Source organism: Ursus americanus, chromosome 26 (genome assembly GCF_024610735.1).
Source record: "Ursus americanus isolate L20-20 chromosome 26, mUrsAme1.1.p, whole genome shotgun sequence".
NCBI classification, from domain to species: Eukaryota; Metazoa; Chordata; class Mammalia; order Carnivora; family Ursidae; genus Ursus; species Ursus americanus.
The window spans coordinates 31,601,790-31,619,814 of NC_142152.1; the positions used below are offsets into that span (position 1 = coordinate 31,601,790).

Sequence of the window (18,025 nt, forward strand, 5' to 3'; positions counted from 1 at the left end):
CTAAGTGTCCACTGATGGATGAATGGATAAAGACAATGTGGTGTATATATACAATGGACCATTATACAGCTATAAAAAAGAAGGAAATCCTGCCATTTGCAACAACATGGATGAACATCGAGTGAATTATGCTAGTTGAAATAATTCAGAGAAAGACAAATACTATGTATCATTTACATGTGGTATCTAACCCCCACCCTCCCCTGCAAAAAAACCCCTGAACTCATAGATAGAAAGAACAGGTTGGGGGTTACCAGAGATGGGGATGGAAGGTGGGCAAAATGGATGAAGGTGATCAAAAGGTACAAACTTCCAATTATAAAATAAGTCCTAGGAAGGCAATGTACAGCATGGTAACTATAGTTAATAATGCTGTGTTGTATATTTGAAAGTTACTAAAAGAATAGGTCTTAAAACTCTTCATCACTGAAAAAAAATGTTACTATGTGAGGTGATAAATATTAACTCCTCATTGTGGTGACCATTTTGAAATATATACATATATCAAATCACCATGTTGTATGTCTGAAACTAGTATGTTCTATGTCAGTTATATCTCAATTAAAATTTTAAAAAGTTTAATGGAAGTTTTAATGTTTTATATTATGAAATGATGACTTTTTGCATTTTAAAATGCTACCCTACCAGATCAGACACGTGGAAATTTTTCCTATAGGAAGTGCTTAGTTATTCTCACTAGTTTTATATCTTAGAGCTACCTACTGTATTGTATTTTGACATTTTTCTTTTCCGTGGAAAACATGTAGGTAAAACCCAGGTGTGAGAATTTTGGATGGCATTGGCAGAGTAAATACATGAAAGGTTAGAGAAGCACATTTTCTTCCCAAGAAAATACTTTCAAAATTATGTGTTGGCTGAGTTATTAATTTCCAAAAATTTCAAGAGCTATATATAGCACTTAAAGGCAAATGGATTTTGTTATAAATTGAACACTCTCAGCTCTTTGCATCCTCCCGGTTCAAACCTACTTGGAATTCCGCACTTTTCACGCCTTCCCTTTATGCCACCTGTGCTCCAACCAATTATTAGTTCTCAGCATATTCGGTGCATTTGAGGTTTCCGGGTATGGTTTTCTCTCAGCCTTGAATGTTCCTAACCTCAACCTTCGCACGTCCAAAGCTTAAGATGCCTTCAGATCCAGCTCCCTCAGGAAGTGCACCCTGATTAGGTGCAAAAAACGTCCCCTACCTCTGAAGTCCCACAGTAGTGTGCCTGTACCATGCAGGTAACAAAGGAAGACGAAAAAGAGGGAAAGGGGAACAGAGAAGAGACGGCGCAAACTGAAAACAAACAGTATGGTAGATTTAAACTTAACCGGATCCATAATGGTATTAACTGTAAATGGCCCGTCTTAGCGTGGGCTGCCATAATAAGCCCACCACAGACGGGGTGGCTTAAGCAACAGAAATTTATTTTCTTACAGTTCTGGAGCCTTGGAAGTCCACGATCAAGGTGTCAGCCAATTCCGTTCCCGGTGAGAGCTGTCTTCCTGGCTTGTAGATGGCGGCCTCCTTGCCTGTCCTCGCGAGACAGAGAGAATGAGAGTTCGGCTGTGTCTCTTTGTCTAAGGGCACCAGCTGTATTGAATTCAGGTCTCAACCTTCTGAGCTCGTTTAATGTTAATTACCTCTTAAAGCCCAATCTCCCTCCGAATGTAGTCCTATCAGGGGTTAGGGCTTCACAGATGAATTTGGGAGGGCACAATTCAGTCCATAGTTTGGTCTAAATTAAATGCAATTATCCCCAGGTAAAAGGCAGAGATTTTCAGATCGGACAAGAAGAAGGACCCACACTACCTACAAAAACCCACATTAAATGTAAAGACATGAATAGGTTACAAGTATAAGAAAGGAGACACCATGTTACATTAATGGCAGGAGAAGAAGGTTTCTGAGCAGCCAGAGAAGAGATAGGCTAGGGAGGGGCTTCCAGGCAATGTGAACAGGCGAACATAGTTGGGGGCCACTAGAACATGAATTTGTCTGGATGGGAGTTGGGCAGTAGCATCAGGAGCAGGCTGGGCATGAGAGCAAAATTTGGAGGCACAGGAAGAACTGGAACGCAGAAGGTTTTGAATCCCTAGTTCAGGAGTTCAAGCTTTACCCGAGTTCAGGTTGAAGAGGAGGCAGGTGTTTTGTAAGAACTGATCTGGCGGCAGTGTTTAGGATCAGCTGGATAATATGAAGTTGGATATAGATTTTAAATTAAGTTTTCTAGGAAGAGTGAAAATGAATACATTTATACTAAATAATAAAAATTTCTCAACTGCCTAGTACATGCAACCAATCAGATAGTTTATGCCACATTTCTGCTTGTTTCACCCTTTTGTCTCTCCCATTCACACTCAAAAGCATAAAAATTGCCTAAATAGTCCCAACTTATGAAAAGAACACTGGATATCACAGATGGCGCTTCATTAATCATGGTTTGCAACGAATAGTTTTCTGAACAAGATTGCTGTCTTTTTACAAATGCAGGGCTACTAGTTATATTTTTGTATTTCATGAAACAGGAATTTGGGGGAAATAAAAACACTAATACTTATCCCAGGCTACAGTTTTTTCCATTATAGTATTTGTTACAATGTTAGAATTAGTGTCCAGGGGGAGGCTGTGGCTACCCTGATGTATTCTAAAGTTTGAGAACCAATTTGCTAGGTGGGTTTTTTCTTTTTTTTAAGATTTATTTATTTATTTGAGAGAGAGAGAGGGAGAGACAGAGTATGGGGAGGGGGGGCACAGGGAGAGGGATCATCACAAGCAGACTCCACACTGAGTACAGAGCCCGACATGGGGTTGGACGCCAGGCTCGATCTCACGACCCTGAGATCACGACCTCAACCGGAATCAAGAGTCAGATGCTTAACTGACTGAGCCACCCAGGCACCCCTCTAGGTGGTTTCTAAGAGCACCTTTACCTTTTTTTTTTTTTTAAGATTTTATTTATTTGTCAGAGAGAGAGAGAGGGGAGAGAGAGTATAAGCAGGGGGAGCGGCAGGCAGAGGGAGAAGCAGGCTCCCTGCTGAGCAAGGAGTCTGATGTGGGACTCCATCCCAGGACTCTGGGATCCCGACCTGAGCCAAAGGCAGACGCTTAACTGACTGAGCCACCCAGGTGTCCTGCACTTTGAGGAATTATTGAGTTCTCTCAAGAAGAAATAGATAAGCTAAATAGCCCAATATCTATTAAAGAATCTTACCTATTACTACAACTTGAGAGAGAGGTGTCCAGTAAAGCTCCAGTGGAAGGTGTCCCAGCTTCCTTTAGACAGACTTCAAGCTGAAGGATCCAGACTACCTTTTGAGACCCTCATGAAACACTGGTGAACAGAGGTGGGGAGAGAGAACATCATAATAAGAGGTAATTTGTATGGATTAGGTACCCACTGCTTGTAATCTTTACAATTCTACAAATTAACTGTCATGATTCCCATTTTCCCAGTGATGACCTCAGAGGGGTTCCGTATCATGCCCAAGGTCACCTAGATAGTAAAACGCAATGCTGGGTGGGGGATGGCACCGGGAGGGCTCAGTCAGTTGAGTGGCTGACTTTTGATTTCAGCTGAGGTCACGATCTCGGGGTCCTGGGATTGGGCCCCAAGTCAGGCTCCATGCTCAGCAGGGAGTCTGCTTGAGGTTCACTCTTTCCCTCTCTCTCTGCCCCTCCCCCTGCTCGCTCTCTCTCTCAAATAAACCTTTAAAAAAAGATTTATCTATTAAAAAAAACAAACAAAACTAGGAATCTCAGCCTCTTGGTGTGCTATCTCCTTTCAGCCAGTTAAGAACAGATAAACTGGTAAAAGTAGAAGACAAGGAGGCAGCTTTCCACAAATACAATAAACATCAGGACGTGAGGGAACACATGGTTCAGACACAACAAAAGCTCTCTCGTCAGACCATGTGCTGATATTTACATGAGTTCTACAGGTCACAAAGTGCTTTTATGATCTTCTCTGACAGTCTCAGAAACTCTGGGGGGCTAGCCATCCAGCATTTTGGACCCCCCATCTTACAGATGAGAGACAGAAAGTTCAGAGACATAAAACGGTCCCCCCATAGCCACACAGCTGGTAAGAGTCCAATGGAGGATTGGATACGTCTATTCCCCGCTATACCAGTTCATTTCCGCTTTCCCAACCGTGCAGCCTGCTAATAATGTGGACGCTAACTGAAAGGCAAGAACATATTCAACTTCCCAGGCTAGGGAGTCCTATGATTGGAAACGCTCACCTCAAATAGCACTGAGCACGTCTTCGTTACGTTACAGGGAGTAAGCATGGGCCATGTTCCCATTCATTCCAAAGGAGGAGGGAGAAAATCCCAAATGGCTCTGACAGAAACGGGATGCAGCCCATCCCCCCCCCATGCTGACCTGCCAGGCTTACAGGGGGCTTATTTTGATTTTATAGCCCCTGATAGGATGTCAATCGGAAAAAAATTTCTCAGGAACTTCGACTGAAAAGAACAGGAGTTCTCACGACTGCACTGTGCTCCTGATTTCCCAGGACAAGGCTCCTTAGTTTCACTTCCCTGAAGCTCTTTAGCCAGCAGCTTTTCCAGGTGCACAGTGACGTTCACTAACAGGGGCCGGTGAGATGGCAGAGCTGAGAAAGTCGCCCCAAGAGGTCCCTAGTGAGCATGACATTTGAGGCTGGAGCCTTCTGGTTTATTCTCTTTAAAATAGCCATGTGGATCTTGCAACTAACCCCAAAGCATATCTGTATTTGTTTTAATATAAAAATAACATAACCGTCGCATTTTCACACAAAGCAGCTGTTTCAGGACGAAGATCTGTAATTTAGCCTGCGGTTTCCCCAGCAGTACCCACACTCTCCTTCTATTTTCTCAGCTCGATTAAGAAGAATGAAGTGGGTGGAGTTTGCTGTGTTGAGTGAGTCCCTGCTTACCCCCTCCCCTCTGGCTCACCAGCTTCCTTTCCTGCTGCTCAGGTCTCGGGGTTCTGCCCTGCCCTGCCCAGCAGCATCTCCTGTTCTAGACCTTTGTATCCCTTCCCCAATATTTGCCACTTCTGTCTTCTTCCCTCAAGATGATGCCAAAATCGCTCTTTAATGTTGGCAGCTTTATGCGTTTCTCCCGCATAAGGAAAATACTTGTAATTTCACATGAGATTTCAGGCATCATGGCAGAAGGATATGAGAGACATTTGGGGGCAGGAGGAGCCCCATGGCATCCCTAAGCTCACACCATGAAAGCAGCCACCTTGGATCTTACAGATCCCCAGACTGGGAGGGCAGCTGGTGACGTTATCCCAGCAAAGAGCCAGAAAGCTTTAGGCTCTACTCAAACAGCTTTTCTGGGCTTTCACCATGGTATTGCTTGGAATGTGAAGTTTAATTTTCAAATGGGATACAGGGATATGACAACGATGAGAGCAGGATTCAAATAAAGGTTGACTTAAGCCCATGATGGTCTCCAGGTTCCCGGGAGACCAGAAAATGGCGGCTCTCCTTGGCTTATCCTTCAGGTAAACCATTGCTCATTGAGATTTGAATCTGCTTCTAGTACCTCCTGTTAAAAAAATCTCAGGGCCTACTCTCCCATGAATAAAAGTGTTAATTACATTTTCAAAGCTGTAAACCCAACGCAATGCGTTTGGAAGGGGGTGGGAGGATGAATAAGTGTTTCGAGACACTTTCTGTGCTGGCTTTGCTCACACATCAATTTCTGCCCACACGGTGCCACACAGATTACACCTTTGGGGTTCTGCAGGGTGTTTTCTTGCTGTATCTGTGTGTGTGTGTGTGTGTGTGTGTGTGTATCTGTGTGTGTGTGTGTAGGTGTAGGTTTATATATGGTGGAGGGATCATATTCTTTTTTTTAAATTGCAAGTTAATCTGAAGATCCTAGAAGTTGCTATTTAGATACCATTTGGGAATTCAAAGTCTTATATTTACTTTTTTAAAAAAAAGATTTTATTTATTTATTTATGAGAGAGAGGGAGCGTGAGCACACATGTGTGTGCGTGTGAGTGGGCGAAGGGGCAGAGGGACAAGCAGACTCCCTGCTAAGCGAGGATCCCAGGACCCTGAGGTCATGAATTGAGCTGAAGTGAGATGCTTAACTGACTGAGCCACCCAGGTGCCCCATTCTATTTGCTTTAAATACAGAAACAATCTTTATAGCCTCATATTAGCTGCATCAATCTACCACATAGAATAAACATATTATAACAGTGCCAGCAGAGTCCATGATGTCTCTTGGAAGTATCTGCTCCTTATCTGCAGACATGGTTTAAACAACACATCCCGGTTCCCACTTCCCTGCCATAGCCAGTGGGAGCGAGAAGCAAATTCCTTGGCTAGGCAGCACTAGTCTGGTTCCCTCGCATGGTGGTGGTGCTAGAATTGAAAGGCAGCGAGAAGTTGAGGTGGCCCTGGAGGAGAGTCGGAGAATATTCCTTTTCTTTCTTTTTAAAGATTTTATCCATGAGAGAGAGAGAAAGAAAACACATGAGCAGGGGGGAGGGGCAGAGGAAGAGAGAGAAGCAGACTCCCTGCTGAGCAGGGAGCCCAATGAGGGACTTCATCCCAGGACCCTGAGATCATAACCTGAGCTGAAGGTAGATGCTTAATGGACTGAGCCACCCAGGTGCCCCATAGAATATTCCTTTTAGCATCTCTCTACTGATTTTTAAGTTTTACAAGCTCTTTCTACATCATTTTAGTAGTTCCCCTTCTCCTCCTCCTCCTCCCTCTCTCCCTCCTCCTCCTCCTTCTTCTTTTTTCTTTTTCCTTCTCTTCTTCTTCTTCTCCTTCCCCTCCTCCTCCTCCTTCTAGATTTATTCATTTATTTTAGAGAGAGAGCAGGTGCACGCACAAGCATGGGGAGGGCAGAGAGAGAGGGAGACAAGTAGACCCCCCCTTACCCCCCGCAGGGATTGATCCTGGGACCCCGAGATGATGACCTGAGCCAAAACCAAGAGTTAGACAATCAACTACTGTGACACCCAGGCACCTTAGTAGTTATTCTTAATATTAAAAGGCATCCTCAGCTTAAGTCTCTATTTAATATTTCCAACCTTTTCTTGTGTAATTCAAAACCCTCCCATCTGACATGGTAACATCGAGCTCAGTGCTCTGCTCCTGAGCCAGTCTGTACTCCTTCTTCTCCCATCTCCCCCACCTCCCTTTCCCATAATGGTCCAAGCCTTTGTGGACCTACAATGTCATGGCATAAAATCCAGAACCATGCTGTCTTATCTTAATATACTTCCATTTGGGGGAATCCCACATTGCAGGAGGAAGTCCCAACTCCAGCTACCAGCAAGGCTCTGCTGCCTCTGAAAGCCTCTTCCTCGGTGGCTAGCAATCCTTGGCTTTGCTGCTGTGTCACTCCAGACTCCACCTTTACTGTCCCATGGCTTCCTTCCCTGGGTGTCTGTATGTGTCCTCTCCCCTCTTACAAGGACACAGTTATTGGATTTAGAGTCCACTTTAATATGACCTCCTCTTAACTAATTACATCAGCAAAGACTCTATTTCCACATAAGCCATATTCTGAGGTTCTGGGTGGACATGAATATTTGGAAGACGCTAGTCAACCCACTACAGGGGATCCTGTGTGCAGGGTAAAATGGTCTAATTCTCTGAATGAAGTCTGCCATTTCCCATCACCTTGACTGGGGCCAGCCCTCCCTGAAAGAGGATTTTCAGGTATCTGGGAAACAAAAGTCTTCATGGATTGTGTAGGTAGAATACTGTTCTGGGCACAGTGGGTCAGGATGGAGAAGTGCTTTTATGAAAGAGAGCCTGAACTTCCCTTCTGCAAATTGGAAAAGCATTGGCTGCACACCCCGCAGGGCCTGTAAAAATGAACCTCCTCCTCCCCCTCTTTTTTGTGTCCTTGATAAAGGGCTCTGACTCAGAGGGAAAATACACAGGCAGCCAGGGGCCATGTTTACACCGAAGTCCGCATGGGAGTAACAGAAGCCTGCTGGGAGGAACTAGGGCTGTTATGTGTGTGGCACAGTCAGGGTCAATAGTGGCCCACGCCTTTGTCTGTTCTGGGCTCAAAGTTCTGGGCCAGGAATGGCTGGCACGTGAAGGGACATTAGCAGGCAAGTGAGGAAAGGTCTGTCTTGGGAAGAATATTCATTCATTCATTCATTCATTCATTCATTCATTCATTCAGAGAGTGTGTGTGCATGTGCATGTGTGCGGGGGAGGGGGCAGAAGGAGAGGGAGAATCTTAAGCAGACTCCTGCTGAGCATGGAGCGCCACGCGGGGCTTGATCTCACGACCCAGAAATCATGACCTGAGCTGAAATCAAGAGTCAGACGTGTAACTGACCGAGCCACCCAGGTGTCCCTGTCTTGGGAAGAATGTTAAGGTGGCAGCTATTTATCTATTCAACGAACCCTTACTGAAGTTCCACTGTGTACCAGGCACTGCATTATACTGTGTCTCTTCTGCAGTATAACTCAAAGACTATGTATAGACATATTTCCTATGGTTAAATCCTCAAAATGTGCGGAAAAGCTCATGCGCAGATGACATAGCTTTGCTTCAAGCTGTGTTAACTAAAGCACAGGATGTTGATATAAAATAACTAGGCATTGGGCTCAGAGTTAAATGGGAATTGTCAGCGTTTGTATGAGGCTCAAAGAGTCGGATGAAATCAACATGAAGTACAGAGCACATGACGCTGAAATCCACTAACCTGAGATGACCCCTTAGCCAGGGTTGCATTAGGCGCTGTGGAAAAGTCTAGAAAAGAGAAACAGTGAAATTTATCATATATGCAGGAAAATGTGTTGCTTTTTGGGTTTGTGTAAACAGAATTGCTAAGAGGAAAAAGGTTGAAACATCTTCCACTAAAACAGCTTTGCTCATAGACCTTGACAATACCTTCTCAGCTGGATAATTTCTTTTCTATCTTTTTTAAAATTTTGAATGCTTCCATTTACAATTGCTTCAAATATTTTTTAAAAGATTTTACTTATTTATTTGACAGAAAGAGAGAGAGAGAGCCCATGTGGAGAAGGCCAGAGGGGGAGGGAGAGGGACAAGCAGACCCCACACTGAGCGTGGAGCCTGACATGGGGCTCCATCTCACGACCCTGAGATCATGACCTGAGCCGAAACCAAGGGTCAGACGCCCAACGAACTGAGCCACCCAGGCACCCCTGGATAATTTATCTCAGAAGCATGAATTTTGATACAGGCTCTGGAAGCTCATAGAAGCCCAGGGATTTCTTTCTCTTTATGGGCACCTAATCCATGTAATCATTCATTCGGACATGTGTTTGGAGTGACTACCAGGAGCCAGGTACTATTTGCTCATGGAGTCACAGCATTTCACAGCCAGAAGAGCTTGCACAAAGTGTTTAGTCCCTCCCCTTCTGTCTCAGATGAGGGCATTGCTCAGAACGTTGAAAGGCCTGGCTCAAAACCACCATCGCCAAGGGGACAGGGTCTTCTGAGCAATGCTGAATGCTTTTTTTTTTTTTTTAATGTTTTATTTATTTATTTGACAGAGAGAGAGAATGCAAGTATGAGGGATGGGGCAGAGGCAGAGGGAGAAGCAGATTCCCTGCTGAGCAGGGAGCCCAATGTGGGGCTCGATCCCAGGACTCTGAGATCATGACCTGAGCTGAAGGCAGACGCTTAACCAACTGAGCCACCCAGGCACCCCCATGTTGAATGCTTTTCATGCAAGGCCATCGTTAGAGACTGCATGTTTGTGCTCCCCCCCCAATTCATACGTGGAAGCCCTACCACCCACTATGATGGTATTCAGAGGTGGGGCATTTGGGAGGTGACTAGGTTTAGATGAGGTCATGAGGATGGAACCCCCATCATGGGATTAGTGCCCTTATAGGAAGAGCAAGAGAAACTAACACACACTCTCTCAGCCATGTGAGCACACGGTGAGAAGGCATGCTTACGCACCAGGCCCTCACCATTAATGGAATCTGCCGGCACCCTAATTTTGGACTTAGCAACCTCAAGAACTGTAGGAAATAAATACTTGTTCTGTAAGCCACCAAGTGTATGTATTTGGTTATAGCAGCAGAGCTAATCTTGCCTTATTATCCCCTACATTATTTTATTTATTTATTTATTTTTGCTAAAGTCCTGGCATCAGTTTGTTATTCTGTTATTTCAAACAACTCCCTACATCTGACCCCGTTCTCTAAAGCAAAGCAAAACAAACCAAAAAGCAAAACAGAGTTTGAAATGTATTTGTAGAAATCAAATCCAAATACTGAAGAAGCAACAAAGTCTAAATGACAAAGATACTTGAAGTCAAGTGGACCTATTTCAAATTATCATCAGCATGGTAAAACCCAGAGCAATGCAAGGATCCAGGTGGTGCTGAGAATTTTGCCCAGGCGTGACAATCAAAATCTGTGAATGTAAATAACAGGAATGGAGCAGCTCTCAGGGCTCTTCCAACCGAAAATTCTGTGATCCAATTTTTCTTTTCTTTCTTTTCTTCCTTTCCTTCCCTTCCTTCCTTCCTTCCTTTCCTTCTCCTTTCCTCCCTCCCTTTCTCCCTCCCTCCCTCCTTCCCTCCTTCCTTTCTTTCTTTTTCTTTCTTTTCCTTTTTAAAACCAGTAATTTTGTCTAGATGGTATAACTGACCCACAGGTTGTTCTTTTTCAAGGGATAATTAGCAACAGTTTAGTTTAATTAAATTCCAACAATTAATTCAATTCCATCCATTACTCTGCAGCCCATTATAACCATATATGTAATGATTTTATGTCTTTCACACCAAAATACATATATATGTATGTACCCTTAAGGCAAAGTTAACAAAAGTTTCCATAAAACCTATATGACTTCTTATTACAGCAGCTCTGGAGACGTGAAGACAGAATATCCATTTTTTATGCAATCTCAGCATCAAGCTAGAAGATTGGGCTTTCTTTTCACACGAGAATGGGAATCTTCTCTCCCAAATCATTATTACGAGGTTCTTGTAAAAGTGATGTCTATTTTAATATGAGCCAGTCTGGAATTAACTTTTCTTTGTCTGCCTGTGCCTATGTTTGCTATTCAGGGTGTAGTAATTTTGTATCAGGCACTCACTCATAAGCATTCCAGATACCCCTGCCTAAGGAAATACAGATAAGAAAATAGAGGATATGTAACTAGCTCAAGAGGGCCTAATTAAGCGGCAGACCCTACTGCAGCCACTTTTTCCACCCCAAAGTCAGCTGAGACTCACTGGAATGTCACCAAACCTGTACTCATACAGCCTAACCTTGCTCATGGGGAAAGCCTCTGGGTGTGCTGCCTTTCTTATAGTGTGGTGTGAAGCCCATCTGAATGAGAACCTCCTTGGGGAGGGTGTGCTTTTTAAAAAACCGTAGAAGACTCTTGACTCTGGGCAGCAAACTGAGGGTTGCAGAAAGGGAGGTGAGTGGGGGATCGGGTAACTGGGTGATGGGCAATAAGGAGGGCATGTGATGTGATGAGCACTGGGTGTTATACGCAACTAATACATCATTGAACATTATATCAAAAACTAAAGATGTACTATATGTTGGCTAATTGAATTTAACTTAAAAAAATTGAAAATAAAAACACAAATTCCTAGGCCCTATATCCATCTCTGCTAAATCAGATCCTGGGGAAGGGTCCTAGGCATAAACACAGTAGACATATTCTGTGGTAGATGCTGAGGCTTATTAAGGTATTAGAACTGTTTTTAGAAGGGACATTGATTTGTAGCAGAGTGATCACCATAGCAACCTAGGAACCCATCACCTGAACTGTATTCCACATGATTTCATGTTTACTGTCTTCTACTTTAAATGATAGATCAGAGAGAAATAAAACCCACAAGGATCTGGGCAAGTCATCATTTATTCATTAACACAACTCCATGTCCAGAAACAGCCTGACGTGACAACTTTTCTATCCAGACAATAGAATGACAGGGTCATGGGTCCCCTTCAACAGACCAGAGATGTGCTTGCTCTATTGTGGCCTCTTCAGGGACACATCGTCATTCTGCCAGCCTTCCAACGTGCGACATGGCAGGGTGACCCCTGAGGGAACGGCCGTGTGCTCATTCTATCCCAATCCCTCACCTCATCAAGTGCAAGGATCCATGAATCAGACTACAAATCAGAGATGGAAATAAAAAGGCATTCAGAATAATTTTAGGAAGAGACGGGATGGGCCACTTTTAGAACTCTGATACCAAAACACGAGAAAGGACAAGAAAGAGAGAGAGAAGATGAATTTTCCATCTTCCATTTTCTGAGCTTGGGTGCAATTCACTCCTGATAAAGCAGTTTGAATAAAGCTCAGGTGATGGGCCTTTGGTTGCCATGGCAATTACTCAGCTGTGTGCAGCCACCCAATGCTTCTCGAATTTCCCTGCAGAAGTGCACCCAAGGTCAGCAGAGGAAACAGAGTGCCTGTCCCAGACTCCTGGGGACAGAGTTGGACTCTGCCTGGCACATAACAAAAATGTCTTTGAAATCCACTCCATTCCTTGAAATATTAGTAATCATTTTGACATGACATAAAATGAGGCAGGTTGGAGCTTTGGCATGCAGGAAATAGAATTTTATTTTTACATAACTCAAATTTCTATCTTTATCCCAATGGGGTGGCGGGAAAATCCAATCAGTATTTAGGGATCACTGCACTTTCTCAGGGTTATGTGAAGGTGTGGGTGGGGGCGGTTATAGACCACCAGTGTGGGGAGGGGACATCTGGGCACACGGGCTGCTGCTGAGACCTCCCTTCTCCTGTCCATGGGCTGTCCTCAGTTCTGCACCTCTCTCTGCAGCTCCACTCCCTCTTGGGTATATACCTCTCCGAGAGGCTGTTTTTCATCCCCTCTGCATGGACATGGCAGCGCCGGGCATCCCCCCTCAGGGGTCTTGAGGTTCCCCAGGGACTCTGTCCATGAGGCAAACATAGGGTTCACTCTCTAGAACTCACCAAACTCAGCTTTCATCAGTTTCCTTTAATCCCCTCAGATGTTTTTCTGGTATGTGGGTAGGGAAGAATCCTACCCCCTTTTGAGTTTCTCCCACACATTTTGTCTACATCCTATCCTTTCTCTTGCCCATGGGCTTAGAGTTTTAGAAACTCAGGAAGACTCTTTTCTGCCCAGCTGTACTTCTCCCTTGAACATTCAGTCAATAAATGTTTATTGAGCCTCCAGTAAATGTTAAGTACTGTTGTAGGCTATGGAGATGTAGTCGTGGGAGAAATATGCACAGATCCTTGTGATTATGGGGCTTAGTTCTAGCAGGGGAGAGAGAAAACAGTCGATAAATGTAGCAACAAAGGAGGAGGGTGGAAGGGAAGCAGCGAGTTGCAATTTTAAATAGAGAGGATGATCGGGGTAGGCCTTGTGGAGGTTTGAGCACAGACTCCAGGAAGGTTGAGGGAGACAGCTAAAAGGGTATCTAGGGAAGAGTGTTCCATGCAGAGGGAACAAGCGAATACCTTAAGACAGGAACACGCTTGGTGTTGTTCAACAGTACGGCTGGAGTGAGTGAGGGGGAGGTCAGGTGTGTGTGCTTGTGTGTGTGAGTGCGTGTGCGTGTGTGTATGAGAGTGTGTGGACAGGGATGTTGACAGATCATTAGGGTCTTAGAAGCCACAGCAAGGGCTTTTCTGCGTGTTGTGGGGGGGGGGCATCGTTGCCGAGATCTGATTAGGAACAAATTTTGGACTTTGGTTTTAAAAAGATCACTCTGGCTGCTGTGACAAGAAGAGACACTAAAGAGGGAAAATAAAGAGACAGAAAGCCATTGCAGAGTCCCAGGTGTGAGAATGCGCTGGAGGAGATGAGAAGTGGCTGGATTCTAGGGTTACGACCCTCCTCCACCTCCATCAGATTTTTTATCACGGTCTCTAAGTTTCTTTTTCTCCTCCACTGCTAGGCGGTCGGCACAAAGCCGTCTTTCATACATAACATGTGCTCGGTCTTCCAGCAGCTTTGCTTCCTGACAAGCGGAAGGCCCTTCAAGGATAACGCGGGCAGTCCTTTGTGCCATAGCACTTCCTGGTAACATGAGTCATTTTCAAAAATGCTATCTAGAAACCTGATTTGCAGATGACCTCACCATAGGAGTCCTATGATCTAAATTCAGGAGGTCATGTCCTATTACATGCTGTATCAATTAAGCACTTCTTATAAAAGATAGTTTGACTTCCATGTTCTGTAGCAATTTGTCTCTCTTTAACTGCTCTATGACAGCCCAGCTATTATCTCTGAGGGCCTCCTATGACTTTCGAACGAAATCTCAGCTACATCGGTATCCGTTCTATGTATGACTTGGAGATTGTCGCTCTGGTTTAAACCACAGGAATATAGCGGGTATTGGAGAAGGAGGGGCTGGCATCTTACTATTATTTCAGCTGCTTTTTGGTAACATTCATTCTGAATGTAGCAGTTTCAGCTTGGGAGCCAGTTAAAACGTAGTTGTGGGGCCCCTGGGTGGCTCAGTCGGTTGAGTGTCTGACTCTTGATTCTGGCTCAGGTCATGATCTCAGGGTCGTGAGATCGAGCCCTGTGTTGGGCTCTGTGCTCTGCAGAGAGCCTGCTTGAGATTCTCTCTCTCCCTCTGCCTCTGCCCTTCCCCCCACACCCTGCACTGTTTGTCTCTAAAAAAAAAAAAAAAAAAAAAAAAAAAAAAGTAGTTGCAACTACTGCAGACTCAGAAGAAAGCTTATTTGTCTATTTTAACTACTTCAAAATCTTCAAGTAACAATCAAATATCTTGGTTTGTTTTTGTTTTGGGTCTCCTTTTCTAAGTATCTTTAGTGTATTAGGGGCTGAGCCAGTCAGGGTTCCTGGCTGTGAACAACAGAAATCAAGCCTGGCTAACTGGAGCGCAGAGTGAGTCATAAAATGACGAGATGGTTGGAGAACCAACCTCGAAGGACAGGCAGGGGCTGGGGGAGGAAAGGGACGGTCAAGGCCATGTGATGCGCCGATGTTTGTGTCCCCTCCAAAATCATATGTTGAATCCCACTGTGATGGTATGAGGACGTGGGGGGCATATGGGAGGTAGTCAGTTCATGAGAATGGGGACCTCAGATTAGTGCCCTTATAAAGGAGACCCCCTAGAGCTCTGTAGCTCTCTTCCCGCCATGTGAGGATACAGCCAAGACGCAGCAATCTGCAGTCGAGAAGAGGGCTCTTACCAGAACCCGACCATTTCCTTGGACCCCCCACAGCCAATCTATCATCAAATCCTATTCTTTAAAATATCTTTTAGCTCCTTATGGTCATTGTTAATTACGCCATCTTTGTTGACATCCTCGTGACATATTGCCGGAGATCCGTAAAACTCCTAAGCATTCTCCTTGACTCTAATTCCTCCCTGCCCCATTGCATCCACGCCAACCATTACGGTGTTTGCCAAACCCAGATAACGACCTGGCTTTCTTAAAAACTCTGCAGCAGATCCAACACACGGTCTTTAGCCTGCCGTTAAGTGTCTCTCCTTCCCTCGTCTTCACCCCTGTAGCTTCGTCTGCACACGTCATGCTCCCATCTCAGTATATTTTCTCCTGTGGTTAGAACCTTCCCATCGCCCCTCACTCCCTGCAGAGACGCGTTCCCCTCTGTAGCACAGCACGCAAGGCTCTCCTTTCCTGTGCCTTCCTACGGTTGGCCTTCTTCCACACAGTATAAATAAATAAAGCTGTTTTATTCCTCAGGGCCGATGACATATGCTCTTCTGTTCTCTCAGACTAGAATGCCTGCCCATATTTTTCTTCTTCACAACTCTTATTTATCTGTAAAGATTTAACTCATTCATTTAGTCCATAATACTGAGTACCTCGTACAGGTCACATACTCTCCTGGGTGCAGTGAGTGGGTCAGACAGGATTTCTGCTCATGGGTCTTATGTTTCAGAAGGAGAAGACCAACAATTAATTGGAAACAAATAAACGAGGTAACTGATGATAACGGTAAGAATACTTAAAGAAATAAAATAAGATGTGCTGGAATGCAGAGGGAGGGGGTGGCCCTTTACCCTTGTGTTTAGAGAAGGCTCTTGGAGAAGGTGCCATTTTATCTGAGACCTGAATGAGAGAAGGAACTAGCATGCAAAGTTCGGGGGAGAATATCATTCCAGGTAGAGGAAACAGCGAGTGCTAAGGCCCTGAGGCAGGAAAACCTGCTACACTGGAGGAACAGAAAGAAGGCCAGGGGGCTGGAGTACAGTGAATGAAGGGGACAATAGCAGAGATGAGCCCAGAGAATTGGGAAGGGCCAGATCATACAATGTCTTATAATGCATTGAAGGAGTCTGGATTTTTTGCTTTCTCCAATGAAACTTCCCTGACCTTCTTTCAGTAATTTAAGCACAATTTTTGATCCTAAGTGACTCTACTACTGAGAACACCTACCTGGCCCCCCAGCATTCTCACTCTCAACTTTCTTTGTGGATCTCTGGTCATTGTTTCATGTATTCTTAGAAAAGGAAACAAACTGTTCCTTTGGTCTAAAATTGAGAGAAAATATGAATGAAAATGGAAAAGGCAGCGAGGATATGCATTGGAAATATGTCCAAACAGGATTCTCATTATCCATATTTACAAATTTGGGACTCCAAAGTCTCCAGAGACTGTTCTCCTGAATGTTTAAAGTTCTACTCTGCTATGATTTACCAACCTTGGTTATAATCTAGTGGTCTATTTTTTCACCTAAATTATAAAATTCTTCAAAGATAGGTTCCGTGTCTGAAATTGCTACACACATAAAAACTTCCACACAGCACCAAACACACCTCTGGTTTCACCGTAGAGGCTTACTAAGTCTCTAAACAATTCTACTTCCGAAATCTTTGCTTACACTGACAGAGGGATGGTGTAAAGATAGCATATAGTGAATGATGGTGGGGTTTTATGACCGTCCAGCATTTGGGGGAGAATGTCCGTAATATAAATTCCTCCCCCACTAACCAAGGTAGAAGCCATCCTTCTTTTTCCAACTGCCCCTGCAGCTACGGTGCAGACTTGTGACCTTGACATCTCCAATCCGATGCGCCCACGTGACACTTTAATTTGGAAGAAAGCAATGGGAGGAAACAGCTGTTTCCCAGAATCCAATTTTCAGATGACAGGGCAATGAAGGAATCCAGCTTTCAATAAGCTGGAGGGAGCAGGAGGGAGAGGTCTGGCACCCAGAACCTGAGGTAAGGAGTGGCAGCCACAGTATCTGTGTCTAGTGATAGGGAACACGTCCTTGCCTGAGCGGCCCTGTTGCCTGGCTCGCATGTTCATTGACTCTTAGCCTGACTCTAGCCCTCCAGGAATTTCTGTAAGCAATCTCATATCCTCTAATAAATGCCGTTTCTGTGTAAACCGCTGGAATGCCTTCTATTTTTCTCCACTAAGAACTCTGGTTGCAAGCAGGGTAGAGATTGCAGGGAGACTTTCAATTAAGTGTTAGGGTCGAAAACGAACCAGGAATTAAAAACGAAACCTCCGCAAGGTATCATTTAAGCCAGTGGGGGCATAGTAGCTGATTTATAAAAATTCAATTTGCTCACTGCCTCTTAGAGAGGAAAACTATTGAAGTCGCGTTGCTTTAAGATGGAAGGCGGGTACGTGGCAACTGGAAACTCGTAAAGACATTTTGACTGTAAAGCACCCCATTGGGACAGATGCATAGACAGAATAAGGCTACTCTCTCACTTACACGTCTACTGGCTCGCTGCTTGATGGTATTACATCCTTTTCCAACATGAGCTGTTTCTCTTCACCTGCAGAGCCCCGAGTATGTGAGTGTTTCTACATTGAATTCCTGGCATAGTTTTCCTCTCTAAGAGGTTTTGGACTCCTTGGCAGAGCTGGTATTCTTGTAACAGTTTAGGACTGTTTTCATAGCCTGTTCTTCATTTCTAATGTAATCACAGTACTAGGTGTGATTAGTTCTGCCAGTGGGGTTCCAGGGATGAAAGCCAGCATCAATCTTGGGCTAAACCCTGAGCTAGAATCAATCCTTACTTGTCTATCAATAACCCTATAAAGGAGGTGTTATTTCGG

At 44.4% G+C, this 18,025-nt stretch overlaps 1 long non-coding RNA gene across 1 annotated transcript in view; it reads right to left on the reverse strand.

Annotated features, from left to right (window-relative positions):
• Positions 1-1,442: 1,442 nt before the first annotated feature.
• The window catches only part of LOC123799057 (uncharacterized), a 91,559-nt gene continuing 74,976 nt past the window's right edge, over positions 1,443-18,025 (reverse strand). The window contains exons 3-4 of the long non-coding RNA XR_006781490.2: positions 3,220-3,339; positions 1,443-1,537 (exon numbers count right to left, since the gene is read on the reverse strand). This is a non-coding gene — a long non-coding RNA (uncharacterized LOC123799057). The remainder of the gene's footprint in view (positions 1,538-3,219; positions 3,340-18,025) is intronic.